Genomic DNA, 17,661 nt, shown 5'->3' with positions numbered 1-17,661 from the left:
ATCGGTATAGAAGCAGGCATGGGGGCATCCGCGGGTTCCGGGTCCTCTTTTTCATTGAAAAGGCTTGTAAGGGAGTACGGGAAGAACTCAGATATCATGATAGGTAAATTGTCCATCGCTGGAACAGTGCCACATTCGGACGTGGTTGCTGCATTGGTTAACGGTAGTGCATACAAACTATCAATAGTCAAATATTTATTTCTCCGAAGACCGGATTGTGCAGACGTTGTGTCCACCTTAAGGTTTTATGTGAGGAAAATTGTTGAAGTCATTCCATTGTCATTAGTGACATCCAAATCGCAACGGGCCATGTGCGATTTTTTTTTTTGCTTGTTGGTATTCATTAAAAATTAATATTAATTTCTTGATTTTTAGATGCGATTGGGCCTTTGTCGGTGACGTAGACCGTAGGTCTCTGTACAAGATAAATGCAGCAACTGAGATGTGTGAAGCTGATGTACAGCATTCCCTCAGCCGTTAAATATTATGTTGTTTTTTTTTTATTGCCGTAACTATCACAACATTTCCCATGTATTTTCAAACCACTTCTTTTATGTAATATTGAAATTAAAACATTAGATCCCATACGATTTCTTGTTTAAGTTTTCACCAGATTCGTCTGACTGAATACCCTTTCAACAGCTGCATTAGAAAATAGTAAAGCTAAAAGCATGAATAAAAAATCAGTCAACTCTTCAAATGGATTAGAACCTGAAACATCCTTGAATTTTTTTACTTCTGCCCAAAATAATCTTTCTATGGGTGGGGTTGGGGAAACGTTTCTCCCGTCCCACCCACCCTGGAAAACAACTTTCTCCAAAACTATTGTGAAGTTTAAAGATAGGGTGATCAGTAAAAACGACGACGGTGAAAAAAGTAAGTACCAGCTACCTCCTACCTATGTGTACCTTTATAAGTTATTTCAAAGACAACTAACTTATTTTATATTCTTGATTAATTATTGTGAAGTGTTGACAATCTAAAATGTTTTATTTCCTTTTTCTATTTTTTTCAGTAGGTAAATTCACTAACTAATATTTGTATAAATAAAAGCACTTAAAAAACCTTAAAATTATAATTGGCCAGAACCATTTGTGGTCTAAAATATTTATCTATAGATATAATTAATTAGATTTAGATAAAATGTAGTTATATTATATAATCATTCAATAAAATTATTTGACAACTAATATTATAATATTTGCCCTGAGTGATTTCAGTAAAATTATTTTTAGATTCTGAGCTGAGACATGAATGTATATTGATTTCATGACAATATGTATTTTTTTTAAATATCAATTCTGAGTAGAGTGATTTTACAATGGTGTGTGTTATTACATATATATTATGTCTATGTTTACGATAAGTTGTCGAAATAATGCTTCGATTTTCAACTTCGGTAGCTTTTCTGGTTGATAAAGTGGATAGAGTTGGCTTATTGGGGAGGTAGAATTTAAAAAACACTGAGTTTAAAAAACACAAAAATAAAGTTAAGGAAAAACGGGAATATTGAATAAATAAATTTTTAAGAAAATCAATTTTAGATAGGTGTAACTCTAAAACAAATTACCGTATACACATGAGATTTTCACTGAATATTTATACTGGCTTTTTCAATACTTGATAAAATTTTAAAAATATTTCAAATCAATTTAAGTCATTTATAGACATTTGAAATTTTCAATCTTTGTATTTTTTATAAATGACAATAAAATGTTATTTGTTTGGTAAAAAAGCTTCAAAATTTAATACAAGGTTTCTAATATATTTGTACAATGGTAGTTAAAAATATTAAAAATACATAGTCACAATTAATTTTTAATAAGCATTGAAAGTTCGAATTTTGACGAAATATGTAAAAATCACGAAAATTTGCAATTTATTTGAGTTAGAAATGCATAAAAATTTATCTTTTATATCTAAGATTTGAAAATTCAATACAAGATGCTTCATGAGTTTGTCTACGTTTAAAGTTCAAATTTTGAAAAACTGTATTTAATCGAAAATTTACTAATTATTTAGTTGTTAAAAATGTATAAAACATTTAACTTTTATAGCTAAGGATTGAAAATTTAAAACAAGGATCCACGTAAGTAGTTGATTCTGCGTCATAAGTAATCTAAAACCTAAATAAACATAGTTTTAGATTCTGAGCGGAGCTAGGAATGTATTGACTTTACCATGATCTGTGTTTTTTTAAATTTTTTTTTGTGTCTGTCTTCACGTTTTGGGGCAGTAAACGTGCTTCGATTTTCTACTTCAGTTCCTCGTTCGAACAGAAAGTGGATCTAGTTGGTACTTTGAGGGGTCAAAAGTAAAAAAGCGGGTATGTCTGCTGTAAAGTAGGTTACAAGTGGGTTACTGTAATGGATGGAATTAAATTTGAATCCAATGATGTTATATCATTGTATAACAAAAACGAATCTGAGCGGAAACGGTTTATCTGTCTAGGATGTATTATAGATTATTAAAAATTTTCAAATCTTAGATTTAAAAAGAAAATTTTTTATGAATTTTCCAGCTTAAAATCATTTGCGAATTTTCGTGATTTTTACGTATGTTGTCAAAATTAAATTTGAATGCTTGTAAAAAAAGAAATTGTGACTTTATATTTCTTTTATTTTTCACCTGCTAGTGTAAAAATATGTTAGGAGCCTTGTATTTAATTTTCGAATCTTAGATTAGATTTAAAAAGAAAATTTTTTACGAATTTCTATCTAAGATAATTTGAACATTGCCGTAATTTTTAAGTATTTAGTCAAACTTTGAACATTAAATGCTTATAAAAAAAAAATCGTGTCTATGAATTTTTAATATTTTCCAAGATTTATCGGAACTTAAACTAATTTCGCTAAAAAAAAGTTAACTGGCGTTGGGTGATTATTTTGTTTTTGTATTTAGAATCTACTACCTAATTTAACGTATTTGCATGTGTATAATTTGTCCTCGGCGAAGAAACTATTTTCAGTTCCGATAAATCTTGGCCGTACTACGTTGATTTGGTCGTGGGTGGCAAATCAAGGGCTTTGTCAACTTGCGTTGAACAATTAATAGATCAGCAGTTTAATCGGGCCGTAAGTTATTTGTTGTTTGAAGAAGTAATTTATTTTTTTGTTATGAATTGTTATTAACTTTTGTTTTTGTAACTCCTCGCTAAGGTCTATGACTTAGAATTTAGTCGTTAGGTACTTTCTTTTTGGGGATACACAGTACCTCGATTCTCAAAGGCTTTCTTGTTTATTTCCATGCAAACAAATTGCTGTGGACCGGAAGAAGATGACGCGGAGGTGCAACGACGGGTGGGTGTCGTTCAATCCCTCCAAAATCGGCGATTTTACAAAATTATCCGTTAATGTATTTTGACATGTGCCCGTTGGACCATTTATTCGTGTCGTAATTATAAATTTATTCAATCACCTTGAAGTTGACATTTTTGAATGCTCCTTCAATGACGTGAGTTTTTAATTCTGTATTTATTTATACCAGTTTGTTTGTCGTGTTTAACGGTTTTGTAGGCCGCTTCCGCATGACTTAATCTTCTGTCAAAACTGATCGGTATAGAAGCAGGCATGGGGGCATCCGCGGGTTCCGGGTCCTCTTTTTCATTGAAAAGGCTTGTAAGGGAGTACGGGAAGAACTCAGATATCATGATAGGTAAATTGTCCATCGCTGGAACAGTGCCACATTCGGACGTGGTTGCTGCATTGGTTAACGGTAGTGCATACAAACTATCAATAGTCAAATATTTATTTCTCCGAAGACCGGATTGTGCAGACGTTGTGTCCACCTTAAGGTTTTATGTGAGGAAAATTGTTGAAGTCATTCCATTGTCATTAGTGACATCCAAATCGCAACGGGCCATGTGCGATTTTTTTTTTTGCTTGTTGGTATTCATTAAAAATTAATATTAATTTCTTGATTTTTAGATGCGATTGGGCCTTTGTCGGTGACGTAGACCGTAGGTCTCTGTACAAGATAAATGCAGCAACTGAGATGTGTGAAGCTGATGTACAGCATTCCCTCAGCCGTTAAATATTATGTTGTTTTTTTTTTATTGCCGTAACTATCACAACATTTCCCATGTATTTTCAAACCACTTCTTTTATGTAATATTGAAATTAAAACATTAGATCCCATACGATTTCTTGTTTAAGTTTTCACCAGATTCGTCTGACTGAATACCCTTTCAACAGCTGCATTAGAAAATAGTAAAGCTAAAAGCATGAATAAAAAATCAGTCAACTCTTCAAATGGATTAGAACCTGAAACATCCTTGAATTTTTTTACTTCTGCCCAAAATAATCTTTCTATGGGTGGGGTTGGGGAAACGTTTCTCCCGTCCCACCCACCCTGGAAAACAACTTTCTCCAAAACTATTGTGAAGTTTAAAGATAGGGTGATCAGTAAAAACGACGACGGTGAAAAAAGTAAGTACCAGCTACCTCCTACCTATGTGTACCTTTATAAGTTATTTCAAAGACAACTAACTTATTTTATATTCTTGATTAATTATTGTGAAGTGTTGACAATCTAAAATGTTTTATTTCCTTTTTCTATTTTTTTCAGTAGGTAAATTCACTAACTAATATTTGTATAAATAAAAGCACTTAAAAAACCTTAAAATTATAATTGGCCAGAACCATTTGTGGTCTAAAATATTTATCTATAGATATAATTAATTAGATTTAGATAAAATGTAGTTATATTATATAATCATTCAATAAAATTATTTGACAACTAATATTATAATATTTGCCCTGAGTGATTTCAGTAAAATTATTTTTAGATTCTGAGCTGAGACATGAATGTATATTGATTTCATGACAATATGTATTTTTTTTAAATATCAATTCTGAGTAGAGTGATTTTACAATGGTGTGTGTTATTACATATATATTATGTCTATGTTTACGATAAGTTGTCGAAATAATGCTTCGATTTTCAACTTCGGTAGCTTTTCTGGTTGATAAAGTGGATAGAGTTGGCTTATTGGGGAGGTAGAATTTAAAAAACACTGAGTTTAAAAAACACAAAAATAAAGTTAAGGAAAAACGGGAATATTGAATAAATAAATTTTTAAGAAAATCAATTTTAGATAGGTGTAACTCTAAAACAAATTACCGTATACACATGAGATTTTCACTGAATATTTATACTGGCTTTTTCAATACTTGATAAAATTTTAAAAATATTTCAAATCAATTTAAGTCATTTATAGACATTTGAAATTTTCAATCTTTGTATTTTTTATAAATGACAATAAAATGTTATTTGTTTGGTAAAAAAGCTTCAAAATTTAATACAAGGTTTCTAATATATTTGTACAATGGTAGTTAAAAATATTAAAAATACATAGTCACAATTAATTTTTAATAAGCATTGAAAGTTCGAATTTTGACGAAATATGTAAAAATCACGAAAATTTGCAATTTATTTGAGTTAGAAATGCATAAAAATTTATCTTTTATATCTAAGATTTGAAAATTCAATACAAGATGCTTCATGAGTTTGTCTACGTTTAAAGTTCAAATTTTGAAAAACTGTATTTAATCGAAAATTTACTAATTATTTAGTTGTTAAAAATGTATAAAACATTTAACTTTTATAGCTAAGGATTGAAAATTTAAAACAAGGATCCACGTAAGTAGTTGATTCTGCGTCATAAGTAATCTAAAACCTAAATAAACATAGTTTTAGATTCTGAGCGGAGCTAGGAATGTATTGACTTTACCATGATCTGTGTTTTTTTAAATTTTTTTTTGTGTCTGTCTTCACGTTTTGGGGCAGTAAACGTGCTTCGATTTTCTACTTCAGTTCCTCGTTCGAACAGAAAGTGGATCTAGTTGGTACTTTGAGGGGTCAAAAGTAAAAAAGCGGGTATGTCTGCTGTAAAGTAGGTTACAAGTGGGTTACTGTAATGGATGGAATTAAATTTGAATCCAATGATGTTATATCATTGTATAACAAAAACGAATCTGAGCGGAAACGGTTTATCTGTCTAGGATGTATTATAGATTATTAAAAATTTTCAAATCTTAGATTTAAAAAGAAAATTTTTTATGAATTTTCCAGCTTAAAATCATTTGCGAATTTTCGTGATTTTTACGTATGTTGTCAAAATTAAATTTGAATGCTTGTAAAAAAAGAAATTGTGACTTTATATTTCTTTTATTTTTCACCTGCTAGTGTAAAAATATGTTAGGAGCCTTGTATTTAATTTTCGAATCTTAGATTAGATTTAAAAAGAAAATTTTTTACGAATTTCTATCTAAGATAATTTGAACATTGCCGTAATTTTTAAGTATTTAGTCAAACTTTGAACATTAAATGCTTATAAAAAAAAAATCGTGTCTATGAATTTTTAATATTTTCCAAGATTTATCGGAACTTAAACTAATTTCGCTAAAAAAAAGTTAACTGGCGTTGGGTGATTATTTTGTTTTTGTATTTAGAATCTACTACCTAATTTAACGTATTTGCATGTGTATAATTTGTCCTCGGCGAAGAAACTATTTTCAGTTCCGATAAATCTTGGCCGTACTACGTTGATTTGGTCGTGGGTGGCAAATCAAGGGCTTTGTCAACTTGCGTTGAACAATTAATAGATCAGCAGTTTAATCGGGCCGTAAGTTATTTGTTGTTTGAAGAAGTAATTTATTTTTTTGTTATGAATTGTTATTAACTTTTGTTTTTGTAACTCCTCGCTAAGGTCTATGACTTAGAATTTAGTCGTTAGGTACTTTCTTTTTGGGGATACACAGTACCTCGATTCTCAAAGGCTTTCTTGTTTATTTCCATGCAAACAAATTGCTGTGGACCGGAAGAAGATGACGCGGAGGTGCAACGACGGGTGGGTGTCGTTCAATCCCTCCAAAATCGGCGATTTTACAAAATTATCCGTTAATGTATTTTGACATGTGCCCGTTGGACCATTTATTCGTGTCGTAATTATAAATTTATTCAATCACCTTGAAGTTGACATTTTTGAATGCTCCTTCAATGACGTGAGTTTTTAATTCTGTATTTATTTATACCAGTTTGTTTGTCGTGTTTAACGGTTTTGTAGGCCGCTTCCGCATGACTTAATCTTCTGTCAAAACTGATCGGTATAGAAGCAGGCATGGGGGCATCCGCGGGTTCCGGGTCCTCTTTTTCATTGAAAAGGCTTGTAAGGGAGTACGGGAAGAACTCAGATATCATGATAGGTAAATTGTCCATCGCTGGAACAGTGCCACATTCGGACGTGGTTGCTGCATTGGTTAACGGTAGTGCATACAAACTATCAATAGTCAAATATTTATTTCTCCGAAGACCGGATTGTGCAGACGTTGTGTCCACCTTAAGGTTTTATGTGAGGAAAATTGTTGAAGTCATTCCATTGTCATTAGTGACATCCAAATCGCAACGGGCCATGTGCGATTTTTTTTTTTGCTTGTTGGTATTCATTAAAAATTAATATTAATTTCTTGATTTTTAGATGCGATTGGGCCTTTGTCGGTGACGTAGACCGTAGGTCTCTGTACAAGATAAATGCAGCAACTGAGATGTGTGAAGCTGATGTACAGCATTCCCTCAGCCGTTAAATATTATGTTGTTTTTTTTTTATTGCCGTAACTATCACAACATTTCCCATGTATTTTCAAACCACTTCTTTTATGTAATATTGAAATTAAAACATTAGATCCCATACGATTTCTTGTTTAAGTTTTCACCAGATTCGTCTGACTGAATACCCTTTCAACAGCTGCATTAGAAAATAGTAAAGCTAAAAGCATGAATAAAAAATCAGTCAACTCTTCAAATGGATTAGAACCTGAAACATCCTTGAATTTTTTTACTTCTGCCCAAAATAATCTTTCTATGGGTGGGGTTGGGGAAACGTTTCTCCCGTCCCACCCACCCTGGAAAACAACTTTCTCCAAAACTATTGTGAAGTTTAAAGATAGGGTGATCAGTAAAAACGACGACGGTGAAAAAAGTAAGTACCAGCTACCTCCTACCTATGTGTACCTTTATAAGTTATTTCAAAGACAACTAACTTATTTTATATTCTTGATTAATTATTGTGAAGTGTTGACAATCTAAAATGTTTTATTTCCTTTTTCTATTTTTTTCAGTAGGTAAATTCACTAACTAATATTTGTATAAATAAAAGCACTTAAAAAACCTTAAAATTATAATTGGCCAGAACCATTTGTGGTCTAAAATATTTATCTATAGATATAATTAATTAGATTTAGATAAAATGTAGTTATATTATATAATCATTCAATAAAATTATTTGACAACTAATATTATAATATTTGCCCTGAGTGATTTCAGTAAAATTATTTTTAGATTCTGAGCTGAGACATGAATGTATATTGATTTCATGACAATATGTATTTTTTTTAAATATCAATTCTGAGTAGAGTGATTTTACAATGGTGTGTGTTATTACATATATATTATGTCTATGTTTACGATAAGTTGTCGAAATAATGCTTCGATTTTCAACTTCGGTAGCTTTTCTGGTTGATAAAGTGGATAGAGTTGGCTTATTGGGGAGGTAGAATTTAAAAAACACTGAGTTTAAAAAACACAAAAATAAAGTTAAGGAAAAACGGGAATATTGAATAAATAAATTTTTAAGAAAATCAATTTTAGATAGGTGTAACTCTAAAACAAATTACCGTATACACATGAGATTTTCACTGAATATTTATACTGGCTTTTTCAATACTTGATAAAATTTTAAAAATATTTCAAATCAATTTAAGTCATTTATAGACATTTGAAATTTTCAATCTTTGTATTTTTTATAAATGACAATAAAATGTTATTTGTTTGGTAAAAAAGCTTCAAAATTTAATACAAGGTTTCTAATATATTTGTACAATGGTAGTTAAAAATATTAAAAATACATAGTCACAATTAATTTTTAATAAGCATTGAAAGTTCGAATTTTGACGAAATATGTAAAAATCACGAAAATTTGCAATTTATTTGAGTTAGAAATGCATAAAAATTTATCTTTTATATCTAAGATTTGAAAATTCAATACAAGATGCTTCATGAGTTTGTCTACGTTTAAAGTTCAAATTTTGAAAAACTGTATTTAATCGAAAATTTACTAATTATTTAGTTGTTAAAAATGTATAAAACATTTAACTTTTATAGCTAAGGATTGAAAATTTAAAACAAGGATCCACGTAAGTAGTTGATTCTGCGTCATAAGTAATCTAAAACCTAAATAAACATAGTTTTAGATTCTGAGCGGAGCTAGGAATGTATTGACTTTACCATGATCTGTGTTTTTTTAAATTTTTTTTTGTGTCTGTCTTCACGTTTTGGGGCAGTAAACGTGCTTCGATTTTCTACTTCAGTTCCTCGTTCGAACAGAAAGTGGATCTAGTTGGTACTTTGAGGGGTCAAAAGTAAAAAAGCGGGTATGTCTGCTGTAAAGTAGGTTACAAGTGGGTTACTGTAATGGATGGAATTAAATTTGAATCCAATGATGTTATATCATTGTATAACAAAAACGAATCTGAGCGGAAACGGTTTATCTGTCTAGGATGTATTATAGATTATTAAAAATTTTCAAATCTTAGATTTAAAAAGAAAATTTTTTATGAATTTTCCAGCTTAAAATCATTTGCGAATTTTCGTGATTTTTACGTATGTTGTCAAAATTAAATTTGAATGCTTGTAAAAAAAGAAATTGTGACTTTATATTTCTTTTATTTTTCACCTGCTAGTGTAAAAATATGTTAGGAGCCTTGTATTTAATTTTCGAATCTTAGATTAGATTTAAAAAGAAAATTTTTTACGAATTTCTATCTAAGATAATTTGAACATTGCCGTAATTTTTAAGTATTTAGTCAAACTTTGAACATTAAATGCTTATAAAAAAAAAATCGTGTCTATGAATTTTTAATATTTTCCAAGATTTATCGGAACTTAAACTAATTTCGCTAAAAAAAAGTTAACTGGCGTTGGGTGATTATTTTGTTTTTGTATTTAGAATCTACTACCTAATTTAACGTATTTGCATGTGTATAATTTGTCCTCGGCGAAGAAACTATTTTCAGTTCCGATAAATCTTGGCCGTACTACGTTGATTTGGTCGTGGGTGGCAAATCAAGGGCTTTGTCAACTTGCGTTGAACAATTAATAGATCAGCAGTTTAATCGGGCCGTAAGTTATTTGTTGTTTGAAGAAGTAATTTATTTTTTTGTTATGAATTGTTATTAACTTTTGTTTTTGTAACTCCTTGCTAAGGTCTATGACTTAGAATTTAGTCGTTAGGTACTTTCTTTTTGGGGATACACAGTACCTCGATTCTCAAAGGCTTTCTTGTTTATTTCCATGCAAACAAATTGCTGTGGACCGGAAGAAGATGACGCGGAGGTGCAACGACGGGTGGGTGTCGTTCAATCCCTCCAAAATCGGCGATTTTACAAAATTATCCGTTAATGTATTTTGACATGTGCCCGTTGGACCATTTATTCGTGTCGTAATTATAAATTTATTCAATCACCTTGAAGTTGACATTTTTGAATGCTCCTTCAATGACGTGAGTTTTTAATTCTGTATTTATTTATACCAGTTTGTTTGTCGTGTTTAACGGTTTTGTAGGCCGCTTCCGCATGACTTAATCTTCTGTCAAAACTGATCGGTATAGAAGCAGGCATGGGGGCATCCGCGGGTTCCGGGTCCTCTTTTTCATTGAAAAGGCTTGTAAGGGAGTACGGGAAGAACTCAGATATCATGATAGGTAAATTGTCCATCGCTGGAACAGTGCCACATTCGGACGTGGTTGCTGCATTGGTTAACGGTAGTGCATACAAACTATCAATAGTCAAATATTTATTTCTCCGAAGACCGGATTGTGCAGACGTTGTGTCCACCTTAAGGTTTTATGTGAGGAAAATTGTTGAAGTCATTCCATTGTCATTAGTGACATCCAAATCGCAACGGGCCATGTGCGATTTTTTTTTTTGCTTGTTGGTATTCATTAAAAATTAATATTAATTTCTTGATTTTTAGATGCGATTGGGCCTTTGTCGGTGACGTAGACCGTAGGTCTCTGTACAAGATAAATGCAGCAACTGAGATGTGTGAAGCTGATGTACAGCATTCCCTCAGCCGTTAAATATTATGTTGTTTTTTTTTTATTGCCGTAACTATCACAACATTTCCCATGTATTTTCAAACCACTTCTTTTATGTAATATTGAAATTAAAACATTAGATCCCATACGATTTCTTGTTTAAGTTTTCACCAGATTCGTCTGACTGAATACCCTTTCAACAGCTGCATTAGAAAATAGTAAAGCTAAAAGCATGAATAAAAAATCAGTCAACTCTTCAAATGGATTAGAACCTGAAACATCCTTGAATTTTTTTACTTCTGCCCAAAATAATCTTTCTATGGGTGGGGTTGGGGAAACGTTTCTCCCGTCCCACCCACCCTGGAAAACAACTTTCTCCAAAACTATTGTGAAGTTTAAAGATAGGGTGATCAGTAAAAACGACGACGGTGAAAAAAGTAAGTACCAGCTACCTCCTACCTATGTGTACCTTTATAAGTTATTTCAAAGACAACTAACTTATTTTATATTCTTGATTAATTATTGTGAAGTGTTGACAATCTAAAATGTTTTATTTCCTTTTTCTATTTTTTTCAGTAGGTAAATTCACTAACTAATATTTGTATAAATAAAAGCACTTAAAAAACCTTAAAATTATAATTGGCCAGAACCATTTGTGGTCTAAAATATTTATCTATAGATATAATTAATTAGATTTAGATAAAATGTAGTTATATTATATAATCATTCAATAAAATTATTTGACAACTAATATTATAATATTTGCCCTGAGTGATTTCAGTAAAATTATTTTTAGATTCTGAGCTGAGACATGAATGTATATTGATTTCATGACAATATGTATTTTTTTTAAATATCAATTCTGAGTAGAGTGATTTTACAATGGTGTGTGTTATTACATATATATTATGTCTATGTTTACGATAAGTTGTCGAAATAATGCTTCGATTTTCAACTTCGGTAGCTTTTCTGGTTGATAACGTGGATAGAGTTGGCTTATTGGGGAGGTAGAATTTAAAAAACACTGAGTTTGAAAAACACAAAAATAAAGTTAAGGAAAAACGGGAATATTGAATAAATAAATTTTTAAGAAAATCAATTTTAGATAGGTGTAACTCTAAAACAAATTACCGTATACACATGAGATTTTCACTGAATATTTATACTGGCTTTTTCAATACTTGATAAAATTTTAAAAATATTTCAAATCAATTTAAGTCATTTATAGACATTTGAAATTTTCAATCTTTGTATTTTTTATAAATGACAATAAAATGTTATTTGTTTGGTAAAAAAGCTTCAAAATTTAATACAAGGTTTCTAATATATTTGTACAATGGTAGTTAAAAATATTAAAAATACATAGTCACAATTAATTTTTAATAAGCATTGAAAGTTCGAATTTTGACGAAATATGTAAAAATCACGAAAATTTGCAATTTATTTGAGTTAGAAATGCATAAAAATTTATCTTTTATATCTAAGATTTGAAAATTCAATACAAGATGCTTCATGAGTTTGTCTACGTTTAAAGTTCAAATTTTGAAAAACTGTATTTAATCGAAAATTTACTAATTATTTAGTTGTTAAAAATGTATAAAACATTTAACTTTTATAGCTAAGGATTGAAAATTTAAAACAAGGATCCACGTAAGTAGTTGATTCTGCGTCATAAGTAATCTAAAACCTAAATAAACATAGTTTTAGATTCTGAGCGGAGCTAGGAATGTATTGACTTTACCATGATCTGTGTTTTTTTAAATTTTTTTTTGTGTCTGTCTTCACGTTTTGGGGCAGTAAACGTGCTTCGATTTTCTACTTCAGTTCCTCGTTCGAACAGAAAGTGGATCTAGTTGGTACTTTGAGGGGTCAAAAGTAAAAAAGCGGGTATGTCTGCTGTAAAGTAGGTTACAAGTGGGTTACTGTAATGGATGGAATTAAATTTGAATCCAATGATGTTATATCATTGTATAACAAAAACGAATCTGAGCGGAAACGGTTTATCTGTCTAGGATGTATTATAGATTATTAAAAATTTTCAAATCTTAGATTTAAAAAGAAAATTTTTTATGAATTTTCCAGCTTAAAATCATTTGCGAATTTTCGTGATTTTTACGTATGTTGTCAAAATTAAATTTGAATGCTTGTAAAAAAAGAAATTGTGACTTTATATTTCTTTTATTTTTCACCTGCTAGTGTAAAAATATGTTAGGAGCCTTGTATTTAATTTTCGAATCTTAGATTAGATTTAAAAAGAAAATTTTTTACGAATTTCTATCTAAGATAATTTGAACATTGCCGTAATTTTTAAGTATTTAGTCAAACTTTGAACATTAAATGCTTATAAAAAAAAAATCGTGTCTATGAATTTTTAATATTTTCCAAGATTTATCGGAACTTAAACTAATTTCGCTAAAAAAAAGTTAACTGGCGTTGGGTGATTATTTTGTTTTTGTATTTAGAATCTACTACCTAATTTAACGTATTTGCATGTGTATAATTTGTCCTCGGCGAAGAAACTATTTTCAGTTCCGATAAATCTTGGCCGTACTACGTTGATTTGGTCGTGGGTGGCAAATCAAGGGCTTTGTCAACTTCCCATACAGCAATTTGAAATTAACAATATTTTTAAAACATTTTCTCATCAAAAGGAAAAAATGTTTTCAGATAAATATTTTATAAATATTTTTATTTAATTTCTAAAAAAACATTTAAAAAATAATATTTTTAAAATGAATGTAAAAAATTTTATGGAAAATATTTCTGTGAAAACGATTAAAAAATATTTTATTGTCATTAAAAAAAAATATTTTACTAATATTGTTGTTAAATGTTTTAAAAATATATTATTGAGATTTTTCAAAAATATTTGTAAATAATATATTTAATCTATAATAATATATATGTATCGTGTAATTCTTTCACTTAATTATAGTTTGTTAAAATTGGAACTAATGTCTAACATAGTAGGTATATATATTATTATACATGGTATAATAATAATCATTACCATAGTGTAATATCGTTAATACTTAAATCTACGTAGTATAGTAATATACAGCTAAAATATTTTTTAAAAATTAACTTTGATCAGCATAGCCCCCACAAGTCAAAAGTTAGTTCATATACCTAGGTATAGTAATAACTAATAAGCATAATATAATATAATTTGTATAAAATATATTATAAGCAGGGAGGACTCCTGTCCCAACAACAACTTTTTTTGTTTTATACGTCTAATATTCTAACGTCGTGTACATGTGTATATGTGCCACAAATAAAACTTAAAAATATTATAATATTTATATTTATAATATTTATAATTATAAAGTTTATTATACTTCCATTAATAATGTTTAGCGATTGCGATTGGACGATATCCATTGTTTTTCTCTAAGAAATTTAGAAAATAACACGTAAGTATACTTATAAGTTATAACTTATTAACTTATGGTGCAACACGCAACACGTGTTGTACATAATCAATTTCGGGTGAAATAAGAATAATTATACAATGTATAATACTAGGTACTATATATATTGTCATAGTAGTTACGTTTCAGGTCAATACCCTTATCGGCTATCGCACATCTAAGAAATCTATATATTATATGCTTCTATACTTGGTCTATGTATATATATATATATGTAATATACCTGTACCTATTAGCGATTGGGTTCTACAAATTACCCGCGAGTCGTGACAAAAGCTTAAGTTAAGTTACACGGTTACACGTATTATTATGAATTATGATATTATTAAGAACAAATAACAATTGGAATATAATATCAAAGTAAGAAAAGGAAATCATATTTAATCTTTTGTGTTACGTCGATGAGTACGCATCTAACGGTCATCAGTCTGCAGTATTTTAACAGTTACTATTTTTTATTTGTGATTTTATGTATTATTGTGTGACTGACTTCTGCTTTAGAAGATATATATGCTGAAGACGGAACATTGAATCATATATGTAAGTACCTACCTATAAATTTAAATAAGTTAAAGTTATTTTATAGGTACAATATGCATAAGATTTTATTTTGGGGCTTTTTTTCCAAATACCATTATATTTGTGTGTGTGTCTGGTAATGATTTATGCAAAATTAAAATAAATGTATTATATAAATATGTAATTGTATTTTAAATTATACTGCAATAATAATTTATTTATACGACTATTATATAGGTACACATTTTCTTAAGTTTATTGTTTCCTTTTGGATCATATATTTTTTGTTAGATTCCTTTCAAATATACCTCTAACTAATATAATATCGATCATCGATCATTAAAATAGAATTGCCTTTGTTAATTATTTTTTAATATTTGATTTATAGTTAATGCTAATCAAAAATGATAAAAAGTAGTAGAACTAAACGAAGGAGATTACAAGAAGAGATTGCATCAAATGATTTATTTAATAAAGATCATTATTATGTCGAAAATGCGATTTCTCTACCTTCAACATCAACTAATTTCGAATTAACTGAGAACTCGAAAACTGAAATTAATTCAAATTTGTATATTATTCAATCTCCTCATGTATTAGAAACTAATGTTGACAATAATAATCATTTTGAGCCAATCGAAAATAACACTCCAACTATTGCGCACAATAACAATCCTAATAATAATAATGAATCCATGGAAATATTACTTGCAAAATGGGCATTAACATTTAATATTTGCCAAAATAGTTTAAATGGCTTACTTAAAATTCTTCGAGCTTGTCCTTTTAATTTATCGAAGTTACCAAAAGATGCCAGAACAATAATGCGAACAAAAAATGTTAATAATTTATTGGAGGTTGTCCCGATTAACCCTGGCGAATATTATCATTTTGGTTTAGCAGTAGGCTTACAAACAGTTTTAAAAAATGTATGTTTAAAGGAAATAAACATAGTTGAAATTGTTATTGGAATTGATGGTCTACCTTTATCTAAGAGTAGTAAAAGTCAATTTTGGCCAATACTTGGTTATGCAAGACCTTATAGTAATGCAATATTTCTTATTGGTTTATATTGGGGAAATGCAAAACCGAAAGATAGTAATCAATATTTACAACAATTTGTGGACGAAACAAAAATATTGTTAGAAAATGGTATTATTATTAATAACAAAATAATAAATCTTAAAATAAGTTGTTTTTGTCTTGATGCTCCAGCTAAATCTTTTATTCTTCAAATAAAAGGACATTCAGGTTTTAGCTCTTGCACTCGGTGTACAAAAGAAGGAGAGTACATAGAAAATCGTATGTGTTTCCCTTATGTTACTGGAGAATCACTTCCTGCCCGCACCCATAACGATTATATAACAAAAAAAGATCACGACCACCATATTGGTACATCTATATCTATATTAAAGAATTTACCTAATTTTGATATAGTAAAATCATTTTCATTAGATTACATGCATCTTATTTGTTTGGGTGTAGTCAGGAAATTAATTCATTTGTGGATTGGTAAAGGTCCTCTAAATGTTAGACTTCGCAGCTCACAAATTAAAGAAATATCCACTATATTATTTAAACTTAGACCTTTTATAACGAATGATTTTTCACGTAAGCCTAGAGGACTTGATGAAATTCATTACTGGAAAGCTACAGAACTTCGGCAATTTTTGTTATATACCGGTCCATTGGTCCTCAAAAATATTTTAAACAAAAATTGTTACAAACATTTTATGGTATTAAATATAGCTACTACAATATTATTAAGTCCTCATATGCAAAAATATGTAGATTTTGCATCTGAATTATTAAAATATTTTGTTGAAACTTTTGGCCAAATTTATGGAGTTCATATGATTTCACATAATGTACATGGTCTTCTACATATAGTGGATGATTATAATAGCTATGGACCATTAGACAACATAAGCTGTTTTCCTTTCGAAGACTACATGAAAACTTTAAAAAAAAAAATTAGAAAACAAGAAAAACCATTGCAACAAGTTATAAAACGTTACAACGAAGAGCAAAACAATTTTCAAACCACCATCCGTCCATTCAATAAAATGAATTTAACATGTTCACATTCATCTGGACCATTGATTGATAAAAATGATTTAAATGGATCTCAATATCAGAAAATAAATATAGGAAATTTTACAATTAACACAAAAAATGTTGCTGATTCTTACATATTAACTCAAAACAATAAAGTGGTTCAAGTGTTAAATATTGTTGAATCTAAAAAACATAATATAATTATAATTGGAAAGGTATTTGAAACTAATGCGCCAATATTTGAACAACCAATTAATTCTTCACATCTCAATATATATTGTGTTAAAGACATAACTAGTGAACTTCAATATTGGCCAATTAAAAATATTTTTAAAAAAATGATTCTTTTTACACTAAATGATCATAATATAGCTATACCAATAATACATTCATCAGTTTAAATAACTTTATAAAGTTTATGTACATATTAAATACAATCAATACATCTATAGGATAAAATAGCAACTCTAATTGCTGTTAGCAAGTAATATAATATAATATATACCAATATACCTAACTATGATTATTAATAAAGATGACTTGTTACTAATTTGAGAA

At 29.3% G+C, this 17,661-nt stretch overlaps 1 pseudogene; it reads left to right on the top strand.

Moving 5' to 3' along the window:
• Positions 1-15,449: 15,449 nt before the first annotated feature.
• Positions 15,450-17,397, top strand: LOC149061172 (uncharacterized; annotated as a pseudogene).
• The last annotated feature ends 264 nt before the right edge of the window (positions 17,398-17,661 follow it).

The sequence above is a fragment of the Diuraphis noxia genome, unplaced genomic scaffold (assembly GCF_037042655.1).
Source record: "Diuraphis noxia isolate RWA-SAM2 unplaced genomic scaffold, SU_Dnox_SAM2 contig0001, whole genome shotgun sequence".
NCBI lineage: Eukaryota > Metazoa > Arthropoda > Insecta > Hemiptera > Aphididae > Diuraphis > Diuraphis noxia.
This window is presented reverse-complemented; position numbering and strand designations above follow the sequence as displayed.